The 20052-nt window shown below is 42.4% G+C and overlaps 1 protein-coding gene across 1 annotated transcript in view; it reads left to right on the top strand.

Moving 5' to 3' along the window:
• The first annotated feature begins 388 nt into the window (after positions 1-388).
• SPOCK1 (SPARC (osteonectin), cwcv and kazal like domains proteoglycan 1) overlaps positions 389-20052 on the top strand; it is a 653451-nt gene continuing 633787 nt past the window's right edge. The window contains exon 1 of the mRNA XM_081500638.1: positions 389-555. The gene's annotated coding sequence lies outside the window, so the exon portion shown is untranslated. The remainder of the gene's footprint in view (positions 556-20052) is intronic.

Below are 20052 nucleotides of genomic sequence, written 5' to 3'. Positions count from 1 at the left end.
CCTTTTTGTTCTATCCAGGCCCTTAGTGACACCCAGGATCAGTGACACCCAACCACTTTGGTGAGGTTGATCTTTACCACATCTGCTAATTCAAATGCTATTCTCTTCCAGAGACACACTCACAAAGTCATGCAGAAATAATGTTTTACCAGCCATCTGGGCTTCCCTTAGTCTGGACAAGTTAACATAAAATTAACCCTCACAGATGTCTCTCATCACGTCCCAACTAAGTTTGGTTCTTCCACTTTGTCCTGGAAGGTGGTACGTTTTCACTAAGCATTGGACCATCCTCTTCCTGGGGCCTCTCCCTGGGGGACCCCTCCTTGCTTTAGCAACTATTGAGTAGAATGTGGTCATAATTCATCTCCTAAGTAGCTGGAGAATTAGCACAGAATCTGTGATGTCAAAAACACATTGCTAGAGTCCTAGGTACACTATTTTGGGTCCAAGGCACACATCACTAATCAATTATGATATTGTCTTAGTGACTCCTGCAAGACAAGGCACCAGGCAGCCTCTTGCTGATCAGTGAGAATGGCGCCAGAGATGAACCAGGTTTGTCATCGCAGTCTTGCGCACTTGTCCTTTTCTTCTTTTGCCTGGGGCCACCCTAATATGTTGTTTTGATGTTCTGTGCATGAGGGCAGGGGCAGAGAATCATGTCTTAGAGATATGCTACAGTTGTCAAAAGTGCATGAAATTGGCTGTATAAAAAAGTGAAACAAGACATGACTCTTTTTCCCCCTGAATAGTGTGAAACTTACAATATTTCTCACAGTGGGAGAATTATTGAAAGCTACCATAAACATTGTTACATGGAGACTTAACGTCGAGTTGTCTGTGTCATCGCCAAAGCATTTTTTCCCCCTAAAAACTGTTTTCCAGCCTTATTCTCTTATCTTTAAGGGATCCTAGAAGCTTCTCCCTTTGTATATAAAGAGAATCTCAAAGATTTTAAAAGTCAGTTCCATCCTATAACTTAAGGAAGTACCTTCCTTGCACAGCAGAGGCCCCTCTTTGATTTAGAAATACAAATACAGTTTAACAGCTACTGGCTCTTGAATTTCTTTTTCGTGCCAGGCACTCCCCTGAAGGGTTTATCTACATCAGCTCGTTTATTCCTCACAACAGTCCTGAGAGCCTGGTGTTAGCATCCCCCTTCTACTGATGATGAAATGACTTGGCGTTGTCAAGTCATTTGTCCTAAATTGCGTAGCTAGGAAATGGCAGAGTTGGGATTCGAATCCTGGTCTGTCTGGCATCAAGGCCTAAACTAGTACTTTCCCTGGATTCTTTTGGTGGGGTGTGGTCCTCTGGGTTTCAGCGCTTATAGACTCCTCTGCCTTTCCTCTTGCTTTTCAGTTTCTTTTGCTTGAATGAAGTCAGATACTTTTTGGTCTCTTTCTCTCCGCCTCTCTTCCTTCTTTCTTCTCTGCCTCCAGCCTTTCTCCTTCCCTTCTCTGTTAAGCTTGATGTTCTTCAAATAGGGACAACATCTTTCATCCCAGGGAAACAGCTTGGAATGGGAGTCCCAGGGCAGAGAAAATGGCCCAAGAGCTAAGTATATGATGGCATCAGGTCCTCCTGGGGGAGCAGAGTTTGAGAGAGGCAGGAGGAAACAATGTAGGACAGGGAGGGCTGAACTGAGGGGGTAGGAACGGCAAAGTGCCTCTTTCAGTTAACTGCACAGACTTCAGGCCTTAGACCTGGAGACTTCATCGTTGTTTACCCAGTGCCTAGAACCCACTGTATGCTAGGCCCTGCTCGGGTCTCAGCACACCAGGGTGACCCAGCAGTCAAGTTGAGAAGAGGGAGAAGGACAGGTCCATGTGGACTCCTGCCACCCTAGAGGGGTGCACTGAGGAAAGGAAGAGTAGGAGGGGGCCCCAGGAGGAGACAGCCTTTCCTTGGGGTGGACTCCTGTTAACACCCGGCCTTACTGAAGCTTCAGGCTATGCTCTTCATCTTTCCTCTCTGCCCCCGGTTTGGCTAGTTGTGAAGACCAATTGGCCTCCCCTTTGAGGCTCCAGTGAATCATTAAACACCATGAAATAAGTAAATCCCTGGTGATACTCACTGCCCAGTAAGAAAGCACCCCATGCCAAACCAAATCCTGGGGGCCAGGCAATCTGTGTTTGAGACTTTCAGTTGAAGACCCACACTGAACACACCTGTTGTTTTCTCTGCCTGTATTGCCTTAATATGAATGTAAAGATTTCCCTGAGGGCCAGGACTGTGGCTGTCAATAGATTCTTTGGGGGAGGAGGAGTCCCCTCTCGTTGCATTTAAAGTGACTAGTATGTGTCTCTGTGCTTTAATTCAGACTGTCTCGCACACACCCTTAATTAGAAGAAAAGATATCTTCAGCCTTTTTGGTGTGCTGTGCTGAGACAGAAACGGAATCCTCATGTGCGTGCTTAAAGACATTCTCTGCCCAGTTTCTCCCACTCTAGCCTTTGCAGGAGCCTTGCACATGGTTTGCTCAGATCCCTGGTTCCAGCAGAATTCGATTCTACAGGCACCCCTACAAGTCCCATCTGCTGCCTTTTGCTGCTGTCAGCCCGCAGGGTTCTAATCACAGATTTGCCCCTGGACGCCCAGGCCCCCAGCCAAGTGGGAAACTTGAACTTGCTGAACTCGACCCGACTGGACAAAGCAGAGTGGCTGGTTGCTTTGGTTTCCTTGAGGCCGGACCCAGCTTGGTTCTGACTCCTTGGTGTTGGCCAGCCTTCTCTCTTCTGTTGTGTGCTCACTCACTTGGGCACTTAATATGCGAGTGGGTGCCCATGTTATCCCGCAGGACCGGGCCGTGTGGGCAGCTGCAATCCTCCAGCCTCCACCTCCCCTGTAAGCCGTGCTGACAGTTCCAGCACTGCATTTGCAGAAGTGCTGTCTGGAAATGGCAGGAGAGAGGCAGAGTACTCCCGAGGTCTCAGCATAATTTGGTTTTATTACAAGGGTTTTCATTTTGATGGCAACATTATTCTTTTCATGGAAGAAATTATCTTCAAATTATTTAATCTTACTCTTTTATCTCTGGGGAGACGTTGGGGTATATTGCTGCAGTCTTTATAGATTGCTGGAAAATAGCAGGCCTGTCTATCGTTTTAATCATTCTCACAGGCCCGCATTTGGAGGAGGAGAATGGATCTTGTTATCACAGAGACATTTGGTCCCTGAAATAATCCTGAAATATCCATGCTTTCTGGAGTAGAACCGTTTAGGTTCTCTTATCACTCCAGAGGAAAATATGATCAGTCTATAAGGAGTTGAAGTTTGCTGTCAAGGAAGGTTCTGAAGGAGACAGACTCAGCTGTCTTTCTTGGGTAGCATGTGTTACCATGAATTGCAGATTCTGGGCAGAATATTCATTTTAATTAAAATTTTTTTTTCTTTGCCTGGAATATAGTAAGCATTAAAAATCAGTAGTAGTTGCTGTTGCTAATAATAAAGCAGCTGGATGAGCTGGCTCAGTGAGGCTTGGGGAGGGCCCTGGAGCTAGGAACTGAAGAAGGCCCCACAGGGGTGAGTGTGGTGACAGCCTGGTCACGCCAGCACAGGCCACACTGTGGTCCCCAGCTCCTGGCCCAGAAGCAGCCCTAGAGGAAGGTGCAGGGCGAATGTTCAAGAGAATCTGAGACTGAGGCTGCCTGAACATTGTTGGCTTTCTTTGGCAGGTGTCAGGAGCTGAGCACGGCTGGAACTCAGTGAGTGTGCCTCCAGGAGGTTACTCTGTGGGGTATTGCACCTACAGGTTAGGAGAGTGTTAGGTGATGTCAGGGACAGCTGCTGGGGATTAACCAGGGGAAATTCCAGGAGAGTGGGCCAGGGCAGCACACAGACACAGGGAAACAGGGACACAGAGGGGTGCTCTGGGCTCAGGCCCTCCCAGTAACTCTCTAAGCCTGGATCTGGATCATCCTCCCCAGCCTCGCTTGTCTTCCTGGCTGTGGTGTCCCTCCTTACAGCAGCTTTTGCTTTCTATCTTTGTCACCCCAGCAGGGTTGATTGCCACCTCCTATATGTCTCTACAGGACCTTGTTACAGACACCAGTGCCGGAAATTGCAATCATCTGTTCATATCAGCATGTTCATCTTTGAGGGCAGAGCACAGCACAGTGTCTGGATGAAACTGTGGTCTCCATAAATGAATGGCAAGATACTCATTGGCATGCTTTACACAGGAAGAACAAAGGAGGGTGTGAAATGATGAAGCATGCACTGGATCACCATTTCTGCCTGGAGCACTGATTCCTGGCTGTGCTGTTGTTGCTGTTCAGTCGTTCAGTTGTGTTCGACTCTTGGGGACCCCATGGACTGCAGTACGCCAGGTTTCCCTGTCCTTCACCATCTCCTGGAGTTTGCTCAAATTCATGTCCATCGAGTCGGTGATGCCATCCAACCATCTCTTCCTCTGTCATCCCCTTCTCCTTTTGCCTTCAATCTTTCCCAGCATCAGGGTCTTTTCTAATGAGTTGGCTCTTCACATTAGGTTTCAAAGTATTGGAGTTTCAGCTTCAGCATCAGTCCTTCCAATGAATATTCAGGCTTGATTTCCTTTAGGATTGACTGGTTTGATCTCCTTGCAGTCCAAGGGACTCTCAAGAGTTTTCTCCAACACCACAGTTCAAAAGCATCAATTCTTCAGCACTCAGCCTTCTTTATGGTCCAACTCTCACATCCATACATGACTACTGCTTTGGATAAATCACTTTGCCTTTCTGTGTTTACATTTCCACATCAGTTGCATAGGGTGTTTGCAGAGGGATCCAACGAGGCTCCAGTGAACTTCTGGTTGTGCTGGTTAGGTGGAGGGCAGGTGCTCCGCCCTGCTCTCCTGCATGGGGATGTGTGCACATCCACTCCCAGAAAAGCTTCTTGGCAACACTAACCTGATGGGCCATTCTTGCAGGATGGATGAGAGATCTTTCTGGACTTAGAAGGTGGGATGACAGCTAACAGCCTGCTGTGTGCCAGGCTTTACCCGCATTGTCCCATCCAGCACTTGCAATAACCCCCACCCAGGGAAGACTATTACTGTCATTCCCATTTTGCAGATGGGGGAACTATGACCGCAGACAGGGGAAATGATTTTCTCAAGGTTCCCAAGGTTAGAGTCCCACTGGACTGACTCCAGGGCCCTGAACTCTGCTGCCTCACTATCACGTTAGATCTCCCAACCTAAAGCCCCAGGGATAATACTGTCTGTCCTGGAGACAAGTGGAGAGGGGGCAGGGAGAGCCATCAGCGTCAGCTCTGGATTTGGGGTTCCAGGGCCGTCCTTTCTGGGAGCTGCAGTCCAATGGCCTCCAACTACCTGGTGCCCAGGCCCTTGGCTTTCAGCTCTGAGGTTGTCTCTCCTTGTTTCAGCCCAGCAGGCAACAGGGGGTATGCTGTCTGGCAGAGGACAGAGTGAGAGCCATCATTCTCATCCTCATTACAGAAGAGGACCCTGCCAACCCTTCCTCTATTGCCCTGGCTCCAAGTGACTACCCAAAGTATCTTGAGTGGTGGTCCAAGGAGAGCCCAGTGGGAGGTTTAGCAAAGCGGCTAAAGGTGGCTCAGAACTGAGCCCTGGGGTTTGAGTCCTAGTTAAGTCAATTACAAGTTGCTGAACCTTCCTGACTCTCAAGTCCATTGTCTGTATAACTGTGATGACACAATCTGAAACGTGGGTCTGGGTCTCAGTGGATGCGCCATAGATTGTAACTATTATTCTCATTAGTAGGATGATGATGGAACCACCAGCCCTGGGGTGGGTGTGGGGGGAGATTGGAAAGGGAGCTGCTCTGTGAACTGCTAGTGGGGAACGGCTTGTGTAAGGCTCTAGCTGGTCTGAAAGTGGGGAGCTCTGGCCCCTTGCTGTTGGCTCTGCTGGCTTGGTGCCTCCCTGGATGGCATCATTATCTCTGCTTCTCTTTCTGGAGTCGAGCAAACAAGTCTATTGATCCTCCCTAGGAAATCTGAGATGAGATAAAAGATGGCATTTAGAAATGATTGGATATACTTTTGTAATAATACTAGGATTTTTCTTCAGTTAGAAAGTACTTATTAAGAGTTGGACTGGTTTCTTTGCTTCTTGAGATCTGCAGTTTCTTTCTTTTGTGAGGTATATTGGTGACTTCTTGTCCCCTCGTTTGTTTTTTTATCTATTTTCCTCTCAGGAGTGCCAGTCCTCCTCCTGCCTCAGGGATCCCTGGTTGGGGACTTCCACTTAGCTGTCAGTGGAGAGGGTTCACATGAGAGCAAAGGCTGGGGGAGCTGGTTCCCAGACTATGCTTAGCTTTTCCCAAATGAGAAGGAGTGGTGTTAGAGAGGCTGAGACCCCCATTTCCTTGTGTCTGGAGCTGCTGTGAGGTCCAGGTGGGAGGGTATGGGGCTCCAGCTCTTTCCAGTCTTATTTGTTGCCCCCATCCCAGTCCCTGCCAAAAATGTCACCTGACTCACTGCAGATGTCACCAACGCAATCTGCTGCTGCCCTTTCAATGTCACCTGGGTGGAAGCATTAACCTCATAGCTAATTTCCCTGCTTCTAGCTCCCCCAAATCCACATCCATCCATTGTACAATAGCCAGCATAGCTTTTCCAACATGAGAAACTCTGCTCATCTCTTGCCAGCTTAGTAACTTCCCATTGGTGCTTGCAAAGTGACGAAACACTCTGAGCATAGCCTTCAGAACTCAGTGTGGCCAGGCCCTGTGGAACTCTCCTGGCCCATCCCTGCTGACTCACCTCGTCACAGTCTTCCACACTGGCCTTCCTTCAGTGCCCCAGACTTCAGGGCTTTGTGTATGCTGTTCCCTTATCCTGTAATGCTTGTCCCACCTCCAGCCTCCCTTGTTTTGATGGACTCCTATTCATCTTTCATGCTTCTACTTAAATGTTTTCAGTTAGGCCCGCCACAACCCTGTCAAACTAAATCAGATTGCTCTATTAAATACTCACATAATTCACTTTGCCTGCTTGGCGCCCACTGCAATTGTTAATTGCATATCTTTTGAAGTTACTCTGTTCAGAGTTTCTCCCCTTACACTCTGTGAGGAGTCTTGCATTGAGGCTGGGGCATACATAGTAGGTACTCAAAATTGTTTGAGTGAATGAGTGACGATTTCTCCCCTTTCTTTACATCAAGTTTATCCCATCCCTTTTCCCTCTAAAGACCTTCTCTAGAGATGATTCTCTTGTATTTTTTTGAAACATGTGAATTTTGACTGTAGGGTGAATGAAAAAAGAAGCTCCCCTGAGCATAAACACCAGGTCCTACCCACCCTCTGACCCTGTTCACCTCTAGCCTTTAGCGAGGGAGTGGCTCTTTTCCCCAGGGTTATGTGCAGGGTCTCCCTTGTGTTTTGAGCACTGCTTTGCTGCAGCCTGTTCACAGGCCTGTGTTTCTTCCCAGAGCAAGGAACTCTTCCTTGCAGGTCTCCTGTCCTTCTGTCATATGGACACGCCTGCTTTCCAACAGGTGCTTGGTGAGCACTGGGTCTGGTGCCAGCCTGGGGGAAGCTGCTAAGAGAGCAGGCTGTCAGGTCAGAAGGACCTAGATTGTACTCCCAAGTCCTTCACTTCCTAGTGGTGACTTTAGCCAGTTAACCTCTGATCCTTGGTTTTCTTACCTGTGAAACGGCAGTCCCCACAGCACAAAGTCATGGAAAGGACTGACTGGGGTGGGCTGTGCAGAGTGCTGGGGGCTGTGGGTGGCATGAGATATGGGAACACAGATGTTTGGCGGCTGCTGCTCTTATCAACATCAGGAAACGGAAGTTAGCCTTGGTTAAGCCAGATGCATCCATAAATCCCCTCCATGTGTTGGCTCGGTCTCTGGGGCTGTGGCTCTTGCTGTGAGGAGTGGAGGGCTGAGGCAGGTGGGTGGTGGGGAGGCTTGCATAAAGTGGGCTTCTCTCTGGGCATCTCAGGAAGTTTGTTCTGGTTGTGTGTCTGTGGGCCTCCCACTCAGCATATGGATCTGCCTGGCTGGAAGCCTCATTTCCATGGGAATCTGTGGGCTAGTGGGTCTGGACTGCATGCTGAGAATCATGGGACTCTTTCACCTGGAGAGGACAAAAGAAACTTCCATGCGGGCTTCCCATTTCTCAGAGGAACCCCCACCCCCTCCGGCCTAGGAGGGCTTCCGATGATGGGAGTTAGCTCCTGCACACCAAGGAGGGAGCCAGTGGTCATGGAAGAAGAGATCTAGGTATTCCTTCCACTACGTGGGGAAGGTGGCCTCTTTATTTGTCCCAGAATCACAGACCTTAGAAATGGAAAAGAACTCAGAGACTGTCAAGTTCAATCCTACACGTTTGTAGATGAGGAAACTAAAGCCCATGACAGTCATTTTGCTTTCCCGTGACCCAGTGTCCTCATCTGTAAAATGGGACCATCTCTGCACACAATAGCATCTCCCTCGCAGAGCCTCTGTTTTGAGAGTGTGGTGCATGGAGCAGGCATAGCAGAGTGCTTGGCTTGTAGTAAGTGCTCACAAAACTTAGTTTCTTTCCTCTGTGCCTGCCATTCCCTTGTTCTGCTAGATTTCTCTTACTGAATTCAGGTGACAGGGAATTTTCTAGGGGAGAGATTTCCAGTATAATTTGTGTATATGTGTGTGAAGAGCTTTAGTACCGAACTACAAACTTGAATTTTAATCCTCACCCTATTGGGGAAAAAAAAAACCAAACTTAGGCAAGTCACAGAACTTCTTGGGGATTTAGCTTCCTCATCTGTACCCCAGGGATGTCTGCTCACTTACTACACAGGGCTGGTACAAAGCTTGAACAGAATCGTGTATGCTAATCGTGTACAAAATCCCTGGCAAGGGACAGCACCATCCTTCTCTCTTAGTCTCTGTTGTCTCTTGCTTGTCTTAAAATGACTTTTTCTGAGAGAGGAATATGAGGTCTTAGGGAATGAGTGACAAGTACAGTATGAGTTGGAGTTGGGTCTGGTCCTTGGAGTGAGTCTTAGAGTCTGCAAAGGCTGTGAGCTGGTCTGATTCCTGCCTGCAGGTTTTCTCCCCCTCTTTTCTCTTCACTCTCCCTTGATTTGTATGAAAGCTGGCTCTTCTTCTCTGTATTTTAATTCTGTTAGTGATCTAAATAACCAAAAGTGAACAGCTTCTGAATTGGCTGGAAATAATTCCACTACTTTTTGGGCAAGAACGTTACAATCTGATCCTGATTCATAAGAACCAAGGGTTGAATTCCATTACAAAGGAGACAAGTCTCTAGTTTATTTTCAGGAAAAAAGAGCAATTTAATCTGATGCATGTGATGAGCTTTTTTGGAAAACAGCCATAGTATTTGTATCTTTCTTATATACAGTTAATCACACCCTTTAATATTTTTCTCTGTTGGCTTTCATTCCTTTATCTTCCAGGCATCCTTGGTAAACTCATCTCTTTTTTTCTTATTAACATGTTCATTAATCCTTAAACACTTGTTGTGCGTCATTAAGCAGATTAGAGGATTAACAAAAATTGGGATTTTGAGCAATGAAATTTACAGGAAGAGGCAGGTCAAATACAGAATTTCAGTCTACTGATGGCTTCATTGCCAACCTGGGTGTTGAGGATGAGGAAACTGAAAGTGAAGGGCAATTTGAGTTTAGTTTTCTTCCTGGGTGTTGGAGTTCTCAACCCAGCCCTCGGGGGCATGGGGGTATGCTGCTGCTGCTGCTGCTAAGTCGCTTCAGTCGTGTCCGACTCTGTGCGACCCCATAGACGGCAGCCCACCAGGCTCCCCTGTCCCTGGGATTCTCCAGGCAAGAATACTGGAGTGGGTTGCCATTTCCTTCTCCAGTGCATGAACGGGAAAAGTGAAAGTGAAGTCTCTCAGTTGTGTCCAACTCTTAGCGACCCCATGGACTGTAGCCTACCAGGCTCTTCCGTCCATGGGATTTTCCTGGCAAGAGTACTGGAGTGGGGTGCCATTGCCTTCTCCAATGGGGGTATGAGAGGTGCAATTTTGCTGGATTCACAGCATGTTTGTCCCAAGAAACATGTTCCTGAGAGTAATCATCTCAAAGGTCCATAACAAGTTAGGGTTTAGAGTTCAAAAACAATTATTTTAAAATCTTTTTCTTTTGTCAAGTCTTCTTGAAGCTCCAGTACTTAGTTTCTTCATAGGTAAGGTGGCAATATTACTAATAATATTAGTGATCATGAGAATTCTCATTTGTTGAGTATTTACTATGAGCCTCAAACATTTATTGTACTGTGCATTTCACGTGAATGATCTCATTTATTCTCACATGAAGCCAAAGAGAGAGGGGCTAATTATGTCTCCGTTCAACAGATGAGAAAACTGGGGCCCAGAGAAGGTAACCATAATGTAACTGTAAGAGTAGGCACTGGATTGGGGTCAGAGCTTTGGACTCCAGCCTTGATTATCTCACTAATTCTGTGACCTTAGAAGTTACCCACCTCTCGGGGTTTCAGGGTTTTACTGTTGTTTGCTTGTAAATGAGAACATTGAAAAACATGGAGTATATTTAAGCCCTTCTTATCTCTAACACTCTGGAATACTAAGAAATTATACTGAGAATAAAAAGAGCCACTGGAGAGGGCTGAATTAAATGGTCCGCCACTTGGAACACTCCAGCTGACCTTGATTTCTAGCCGTGACTCCTCTGTACGGGTGTCTGTGATTACTCTGCAGAGAAGTCCTTGCCAGGCTCTGAACAGTTCTCAGCCATCTCACTCTCCAGGTCCCTTGATACTGCCCTTAATTGTGCAATCTCTCCTTATGTGCCCTGAAGCCCAGATGACATGTAAACAACCAGACAATGAACAATAATACTGCTTCTTGGTATTGAGGAGCGGATCAATTTTCAGTAATTCCTTGTAGCAGAGTGAGCATGCATTATAGAGTTCAAATGTTTTGGAAACAGGCTATGAAGTGTTGTTATCTGCTGAAAGAACTGGCTGTTCATCACCTTCCAGTGGCTGAGTGTATTCTTTGTGCTGTATGCTCTCAGTGTAAGTCTCAGAGAGGTGTGGGTATGGGAGGAGGGGGACAAGGAGGGGACTGCCCCTTAACCTCTCAAAGAGAAAATAATTTGGAGATGTGATGGAAAGAAGCTATGAAGATATAAAACACAAGTAAAGAAAACCTGTAAAAACTTTGCTACAGCGAAACTCAACCATATCATCTCTACCTATCTGCTGTTCTCATCCAGACTCAAGAACGTATTTACTTGTATCAACACCAGCTAATCTTAGTATTACTTGGTACTCTTGATAAATTTACTGCTTTCCTGAGTAATTTTTGTAACTCATATTTCAGTTATGATTGGTCATGCCTTCTTGGTAACTATAACTGTTTCATTTGTTTGTTTTTGGGTACACTGCATGCATGCGCGATCTTAGTTCCCCAACCAGGGATTGAATCTGCAACCCCTGCAATCAGACCATGGACTGTTAACCACTCGACTGCCAGGGAAGTCCCAGTAAATACAGTTGTTAGAAAAATACAACAAAAAACTCTTCTTTTTTACTTGGCTGTTTATCTTTCAGTGGTCTCTACCTCTGCAATCATCTTTGCTTTTTCCCTTTCTGTTTCTCCTTTTCTTTCTCTGTCACCACTGCTTTTTCCTTCGTATTTTAAAAGAATTGTTGGAAGAGGTTGCTCAGTGATCACATTGTCCCAAATTAGGAGAAAAACATGTACTTTGGCAAGAAGGATCAGAACTGTGAACAGCACCACACGTGCACATACTTCTCCAGATTCATCGTTCTTTGTTTTTATTGATGTATAGTAGATTTACAGTTTGAGCAAAATTATATATATATATCTGTATGTATAGGTTGAGCAAACTCTGGGAGACAGTGAGGCATGCTGCAGTCCATGAGGTTACAAAGAGTTGGACAAGACTGGGTGATTAAACATTAATAGTAGTATATTTACAATATTATATTAGTTTCAGGTGTTTTTACAGATTATACTTCATTAAAAGTTATTACAAGATAATGGCTGTCATTTCCAATGCTGTACCACATATCCTTGCTGCTTATGTATTTTATACATGGTAGTTTGTACCTCTTAAACCCATACCCTTGTCTTGCCTCTTCCCTACTTCCCTCTCCTCACTGGTACCTACTAGGTTGTTCTCCATATCTTTGAATCTGTGTCTATTTTTTTTTGAAATATAGTTGATTTACAGTGTTTTAGGTATACAGCAGAGTGATTCAGTTACATACACACACACACACACATATATTCTTTTTCAGAAAAATTTCCATCATAGGTTATTACAAAATGTAGTTCTCTATGCTATACAGTAGCTTCTCATTGTTTATTATGTATAAATATTAATGTGCATCCATGAATCCCAGATTACCATTTTCTCTCTCCCCCACCTTTCCTTTTATAACCATGTTTGTTTTCTATGCCTGTGAGTCTACTTCTGTTCTATAAATAAATTAATTTGTATCTTTTAAAAATATTCCATATCTATGTAATACCCTGTGGTATTTGTCTTTCCTTGTCTGACATTGCACTTAGTATGATAATTTCTAGGTTCATCCATGTTACTGCAAATGACATCATTTCATTCTCTTTTAGGGCTGAGTAATAGTCCTTTCTATAAATGTATCACATCTTTATCCATTCATTAATGGACACCAAGGCTGCTTCCATGTCTTGGCTATTGTAAATCATGCTGCTATGAACACTGGGGTACATATATCTTTTCACATTAGAGTTTTTGTCTTTTATGGATATATTCCCAGGAGTGGGATTGATGGATCATACAGTAACTATTTTTAGTTGCTTAAGGAACCTCCATACTGTTCTCCATAGTGGCCACACTGATTTGCATTTCCACCAACCCTGTGGAAGGGGTTCCCTTTTCTCCACACCCTCTCCAATTTTATTATTTGTAGACCTTTTAATGATGACCATTCTGACCAATATGAGATGGTACCTCAGTGTGGTTTTGATTTGCATTTCTATAATGATAGCGATATTGAGCATTTTCCATGTGCCTATTTGCCATCTGTATGTCTTCTTTGGAGAAATGTCTATTTAGATCTTCTGTCCAATTTTTGATTAGGTTGTTTTTTTCTTTGATACTGAGCTGTATGAGCTGTTTCTATATTTTGGAAATGAATCCCTTGTTGGCTGCATTGTTTGCAAATATTTTCTCTCATTCTGTAGGTTGCCTTTTTGTTTTGTTTATAGTTTCCTTTGCTTTGCAAAAGCTTTAAAGTTTAATTAGGTCCCATTTGTTTCTTTTTGCTTTTGTTTCCATTATTCTAGGAGAGGAATCCAGAAAAAAACTACTGCTGTGGTTTATGTCAAAGGGTGCTCTGCTTATGTTTTCCTCTAAGAGTTTTAGAATATCCACTCTTACATTTAGGCCTTTAATTCATTTTCAGTTTATTTTTGTATATGGTGTTAAGGAGTGTTCTAATTTCATTTTTTTACATGTAGCTCTCCAGTTTTCCCAGCCCCACTTATTGAAGATATGCCTTTTCTTCATTGTATATTTTTGCCTCCTTTGTTATAGGTTGATTGATTGTAAATGCTTGAGTTTATTTATGGGCTTCCTAACCTGTTTCATTGATCCATGTGTATGTTTTAGTGCCAGTACCATACTGTTTAGATTACTGTGTTTTGGAATATAGTTTTAAGTCAGGGATCTTTTTTGCTATATACATTGGTTTTATTTTTTAGATTCCTACAAATAACAAATGTTGAAATTTTGCCATTTTCAATAATGTAGATGAACCTAGAGAATATTATGGCTAGTAAGTCAGACAAAGACAAACACTATGATATCACTTACAAGTGCAATGTAAAAGATTCGTCATTCTTTTTAATCAAAATGCCTTTTGGGGAGGGATAAATCAGGAGTTCGGAATTAATGGAGTCACACTACTATATATAAAATATTAATAGATAAAAAGCAAGCCCCCTCTGTATAGCATGGGAACTATTAATATATTTAATATCTTGTAATAACCTATAATGGAAAAGAATCTGAAATGTACATATAAATGTATATACATATATTTATATATATATAATTAATCTATTTACTATACAGGCAAAACTAACACCACATTATAAATCAACTATATCTAAATTTTGAAAATGCTCATACAATATGATGCTTAAAATGCATTTAATAGTATCATCTTAGGCCATGATTGAACTTACAGAAAAAGTTTATATATTCATTTAGAAGCTCAAGTGGGCCTTAGAAAGCATGACTAGGAACAAAGCTAGTGGAGGTGATGAAATTCCAGCTGAGCTATTTCAAATCCTAAAAGATGGTACTGTGAAAGTGCCCCACTTAATATGCCAGTAAATTTGGAAAACTCAGTAGTGGCCACAGGACTGGAAAAGGTCAGTTTTCATTCCAATACCAAAGAAGGGCAATGCCAAAGAATGTTAAATTGTGGCACAATTGTGCTCATTTCACATGCTAGCAAAGTAATGCTCAAAATTCTTCAAGCTAGGCTTCAAACCGAGAACTTTCAGATGTACAACCTGGATTTAGAAAAGGCAGAGGAACCAGAGATCAAATTACCAACATGCATTGGATCATAGAAAAAGAGAATTCTGAAAAAACATCTACCTCTGCTTCATTGATTATGCTAAAGCCTTTGTGAGGATTACAACAAACTGTGGAAAATTCTTAAAGTGATGAGTACATCAGACCACCTTAGCTGTCTCCTGAGAAACCTGTATGTGGGTCAAGAAGCAACAGTTAGAACCAGACCTGGAACAGTGGACCGGTTCAAAATTGGGAAAGGAGTACATCAAGGTGGTATATTGTCACCCTGCTTATTTAACTTATATGCAGAATACATCATTTAAAATGACAGGCTGGATGAAACTCAAGCTGGAATCAAGATTGCCGGAAGAAATACCAACAACCTCAGAAATGCAGATGATACAGCTTTAATGGCAGAAAGCAAAGAGGAACTAAAGATCCTCTTGATGAAGCTGAAAGAGGCGAGTGAAAAAGCTGGCAAAAAACTCAGCATTCAAAAAAACTAAGATTATGGCATCCAGTCCCATCACTTCATGGCAAATAGATGGGGAAATAGTGTAAACAATGACAAATTTTATTTTCTTGGGCTCCAAAATCACTGTGGACGGTGACTGGAGCCATGAAATTAAAACACACTTGCTCCTTGGAAGAAAAGTGATGACAAACCTAGACAGTGTATTAAAAAGCAGAAACATCATTTTTCCAACAAAAATTCATATAGTTAAAGCTATGTTTTTTCCAGTAGTCATGTATGGATGTGAGAGTTGGCCCATGAAGAAGGCTCAGTGCTGAAGAATTGATGTTTTCAGATTGTGGTGTTGGAGAAGACTCTTGAGAGTCCCTTGGCCAGCAAGGAGATCAAGTCAGTCCTAAAGGAAATCAACCCTGAATATTTATTGGGAGTATTGATGCTGAAGCTGAAGCTCCAATACTTTGGTCACCTGATACAAAGAGCTGACTTATCGGAAAAGACTCTGATGCTGAGAAAGATTGAGAGCAGCAGGAGAAGGGGGAAACAGAGGATGAGATGGCTGGATGGTATCATCGACTCAATGGACATGAGTTTGAGCAAACTCTGGGAGATAGTGAAAGACAAGGAAGCCTGACATGCTGCAGTCCATGGGGCTGCATAGAGTTGGAAACGACTTAGTGACTGAACGACAGAAGCTACATGGTTCAAAATGGACTACTATGTCCTCTCTTGTTCTAGGAAAGTGAATATTTTATGCCTAGGAGACTGACAACCAAAATTTGTGGCAGGAAATTGTTTCTAGCTTTGAGCAGGGAGGGAGATGAGATTGAAAATGGAAAAAAAAATCAGAGATGATTTTGATCAGAGGTTGTGGGGCTGGAGTTGAGGATGTGTATTCTCTACAGGGCTTCCCAGGTGGCACTAGTGGTAAAGAACCCACCTGCCAATGCAGGAGATCTAAGAGATGTGGGTTTGATCTCTGGTCAGAAAGATCCCCTGGAGGAGGGCATGGCAATCCACTCCAGTATTCTTGCCTGGAAAATCCCATAGACAGAGGAGCCTAGAGGGCTACAATCCATGGGGTCGCAAAGAGTCTGACATGACTGAAGTGACTTAGCACAGCACAGCACCATTCCCTATAGGAGAGTAGTGAGTGGTAGGCTAGGGGTTTTTGTCAGTCTGTGCCTGAGAAGAAGAGATGTGGGCATTTATTTATAGGAGTCATGGGTGGGAAGCTGGTACACGTTTTGCTCTTAGAGGAATAGAGCATCAAATGACATGCAAATTGGCTGCCGCTCTATTGCTTCCATTAGCCCATGTGGTTTGTAGAATGTCACAGAGCTAGGAGTGTAAAAATCTAAACATCAGTAACATCACCCAGGAGTAAAGGAGAATCTGACGGGATGCAGAACCTATTCCCAAGGAGCCATGACTTGGGGAGGCCCTCTGTTGGGGTGCAAAGGCTGGGATGCTTTGCTACCCAGAGAAAGGGCTCCTAGGATGAATGGTAAAGTACAGAGAGGGACAAGGATGTTATGGGAGCCATGTAACATGAGAGCTTCAAAGACATTTAAATATTAATTATTTTACTATTAATTTTTGAATAGGTAAGACATGCAAAATACGTGATATTTTTATTATCACCATGCAGGATCCTTTAACTTTTGGATATTTGAATTTCTCAGTCTATTCTTTTATGATATCTGTGTTTTGTGCCATGTTTTTAAAAACTTTGACTTTAAAACGACACAAATTCTACAACAAAAATTATACAAATATATATTACAGTATACTTTACCAGTCATTCTTATGGTTCTATTTTTAAAGGTGTCATAAAAATTGTCAGGTAGGTCTCCTCTTTCTGTCTCCCAGATATGTACTTTTCCTATCCAGAGGCAAATATTGTTATCAGTTTTTTGTGTTTCTGTCTAGAAATAGTCTATGCATATAAATGTAGACTACTATAGTCTCTCCTTCTTTATGCACCAGTAATAGCCTGCTATATACACTATAAAATATCTTACTTCTTTTCAGTTAACAAAATGTCTTGAAGGTAGTTTCATATCAGTATACCTCATGTTGCTTCATTCTTTAGAGATTTCAATGATTTTTTGGATATGTGGTTCTATTCAAGCTATTCTATTCTATTTAAGCTTTGTATCAGCTCTGTGAGGTAAGTAGACATGCCTGTGATACAGATGAGGAAACTGACTTGCCTAGAGGCTCTGCAAACTGTCCAATTTTTATTTTCCCTAGTAGTAACAGGGTTAGCATTAAAATTCAGGTCTTGTGGCTCAGTGCTAAAGCTCTTCTTCCATCATACACAAAAATTATACCAGATATTCCTGAGAAACCTCCCTGTCACCTTATTCTGTTAAAGTTGAAATCTCTCAGTGATCATTTATCTTTATCTAGATTGGTAGTAATTTTCTTTCAGTACATTGTACATGCAATTTCTCTGTCTTTAGGCTTTTATTGCTGCTGTTGATAAGTCAGCTGTCAAGATTCCTCTTTATCATTTTCCTCTGAGTACTTTTATGTTGTTTTTTTCCCTCCCCTTCATTTGCGGTCTTCTGTGGTTTCACTATACCACATCAGGTGATTAGAAAAAAATTATCTTTCTTAGGATTTGTTTGACTTCTTGAATCTGTGGATTGGTATTTCCTATATGTTCTGGAGAATCCTCTCTGAATTTTGCATCTGACCCATTTTTTCTTCTCTCCTACTTTTGGAACTCTGATTAAACATGTTATATATTTTTATTCTACCCACTTTGTATCTTTGTTTTTTTAACATCTTTATTGAGATATAGTTCACATACCATATAAATCACTAAAGTACAGAATTAAATGTTTCCTTAGTATATCCACAAAACTGTGAAGCCATCACTGAATCAATTTTAGGTCTTTTAATCATCTCAGAAGGAAAGTCCATGTCCTTTAGCTGTCATCTCTTAACCTACCATCACAATAGTTATAGTCTGAAAGTTTGTTTTCCCCGAAAACTCCTATATTGAAATCTAATTCACAATGTGATGATATTTAGAGGTGGGGTCTTTGGGAGGTGAGTAGGTCATGAGGATGGAGAGCCTCATGAATAGGATTAGTGCCATTTTGATAAGAGACCGAGAGCTAACTCACTCTTTTTTAGCCATATGAGGAGAAAACAAGCAATCAGCAATCTGTAACTTTTAGACTCCAACAATGCTGGGTCTTTAGACCTCAACAGTGCTGTCACTCTGATCTCAGACTTCCATCCTCTAGAACTGTGAGAAATAAATGTCTGTTTGTAAGCCACCTACTCTATGGTACTTTGTTATAGCAGCCTCAACTAAGAAACTGTCCAATATTAAACACCCACTTATCTACTTTCTATCTCTCTATATTTGCCTCTTCTGACATTTCATATAAACAAATACCATACACGGTCTTGTGTAACTTCTTTCACTTAGCATAATATCTTCTAAGCTAATGCATGTTGTAGCTTGTATCCATATTTCATTCTCTTTTATGGTTGAATAATATTCTGTTGTATAGATACACCACATTTTGCTTATCTCTTTATCAATGGATGGCATTTTGAGTTGTTTCCACCTTTTGGCTAGTATAAATAATGCTGCTATAAACATTCATGTACAAGTTTTCATATGGACATACATTTTCATCTCTCTTAGGTGTATACCTAGGGTTAGAATTGCTAAATAACTCCATGTATAACTTTTTGAAGAACTTCTAGATTGTTTGCCAAAGTGGCTGTGCCATTTTACATTCCTTAGCAATGTAAAGAGGACTCTCTTAGCAATGTGTAAAAATTCCAATTTCTCCACATCCTCACCAACACTTGTTTTCTTTTTCTGACTTTTTTATTATATTCGTTCTACTGGGTTTGAAGTAATATCCCATTGTGGTTTCAATTTCTATTTCCCTGATACTAAAGATTTTGAGCATCTTTTATTTTTTTTTTATTTATTTTTTTTTATAAATTTATTTATTTTAGTTGGGGGCTAATTACTTTACATCTTTTAAATGTGCTTATGGCCATTTGTATGTCTTTCTTGGAGAAATGTCTATTCAGATATTTTTACCATTTGAAAGTTGCATCATCTGTTTTTATTATTGTGTATGTTTTTTATATTTTAGATATGAGTCCATTGTCACATATGGTTTGTAAATGTTTTGTACTATTCTATGGTCTTTCATTTCTTGATAGTGTCCTTTGAAGCAAAAAAGCTTCTAATTTTGATGAAGTCCAATTTATCTATTTCTACTTTTATTCCTTGTGTTTTTGTTGCCATGTCTAAGAATCCATTGCCTAATCCAAGGTCATGAAGATTTGCTGCTATGTTTTCCTCTAAGAGTTTTATAGTGTTGACTCTTACATTTAGGTCTTTGATTCCTTTTAAGTTAATTTTTTATATGATGTGAGTTAAGACTACAACCTCATTCTTATGCATTGACTTACCCAGTTGTCCCAGCAAAATTTGTTGACAATATTGTTCTTTGCCCCATTGAATGATCTTAGACCCTTGTTAAAAATCAATTGACCATGAAGTGAGGATTTATTTTTGAACTCTCAGTTCTAATCCATTGGTGCATATGTCTATCTTAATGCCAGTACTACAGGGTCTTAATTACTGCAGATATGCAGTGTTTTGTTAAACTTATTCTAACTGTTTTATTCTTTATGATGCTGTTGTAAATTGAGTTGTGTTCTTAATTTCATTTTCGGTTGGTTTATTTCTGTGCTGTGCTGTGCTTAGTTGCTCAGTCGTGTCTGACTCTTTGCGACTCCATGGACTGCAGCCCACCAGGCTCCTCTGTCCATGGGGATTCACCAGGCAAGAATACTGGAGTGGGTTGCCATGCCCTCCTCCAGGGGGTCTTCCCAACTCAGGAATTGAACCTAGGTCTCCCGCACTGCAGGCTGATTCTTTAGCATCTGAGCCACCAGGGAAGCCCAAGAATACTGGCATGGGTAGTCTATCCCTTCTCCAGGGGATCTTCCTGACCCAGGAATTGAACCGGGGTCTCCTGCATTGCAGGTGGATTCTTTACCAGCTGAGCTACCTAGGAAGCCCCAGT

This window comes from Giraffa tippelskirchi, chromosome 6 (genome assembly GCF_054371585.1).
Source record: "Giraffa tippelskirchi isolate mGirTip1 chromosome 6, T2T-mGirTip1v1.2.pri, whole genome shotgun sequence".
Taxonomy (NCBI): Eukaryota; Metazoa; Chordata; class Mammalia; order Artiodactyla; family Giraffidae; genus Giraffa; species Giraffa tippelskirchi.
The sequence above is the reverse complement of the archived record's forward strand: the minus strand, read 5'-3'. Positions and strand labels throughout refer to the sequence as shown.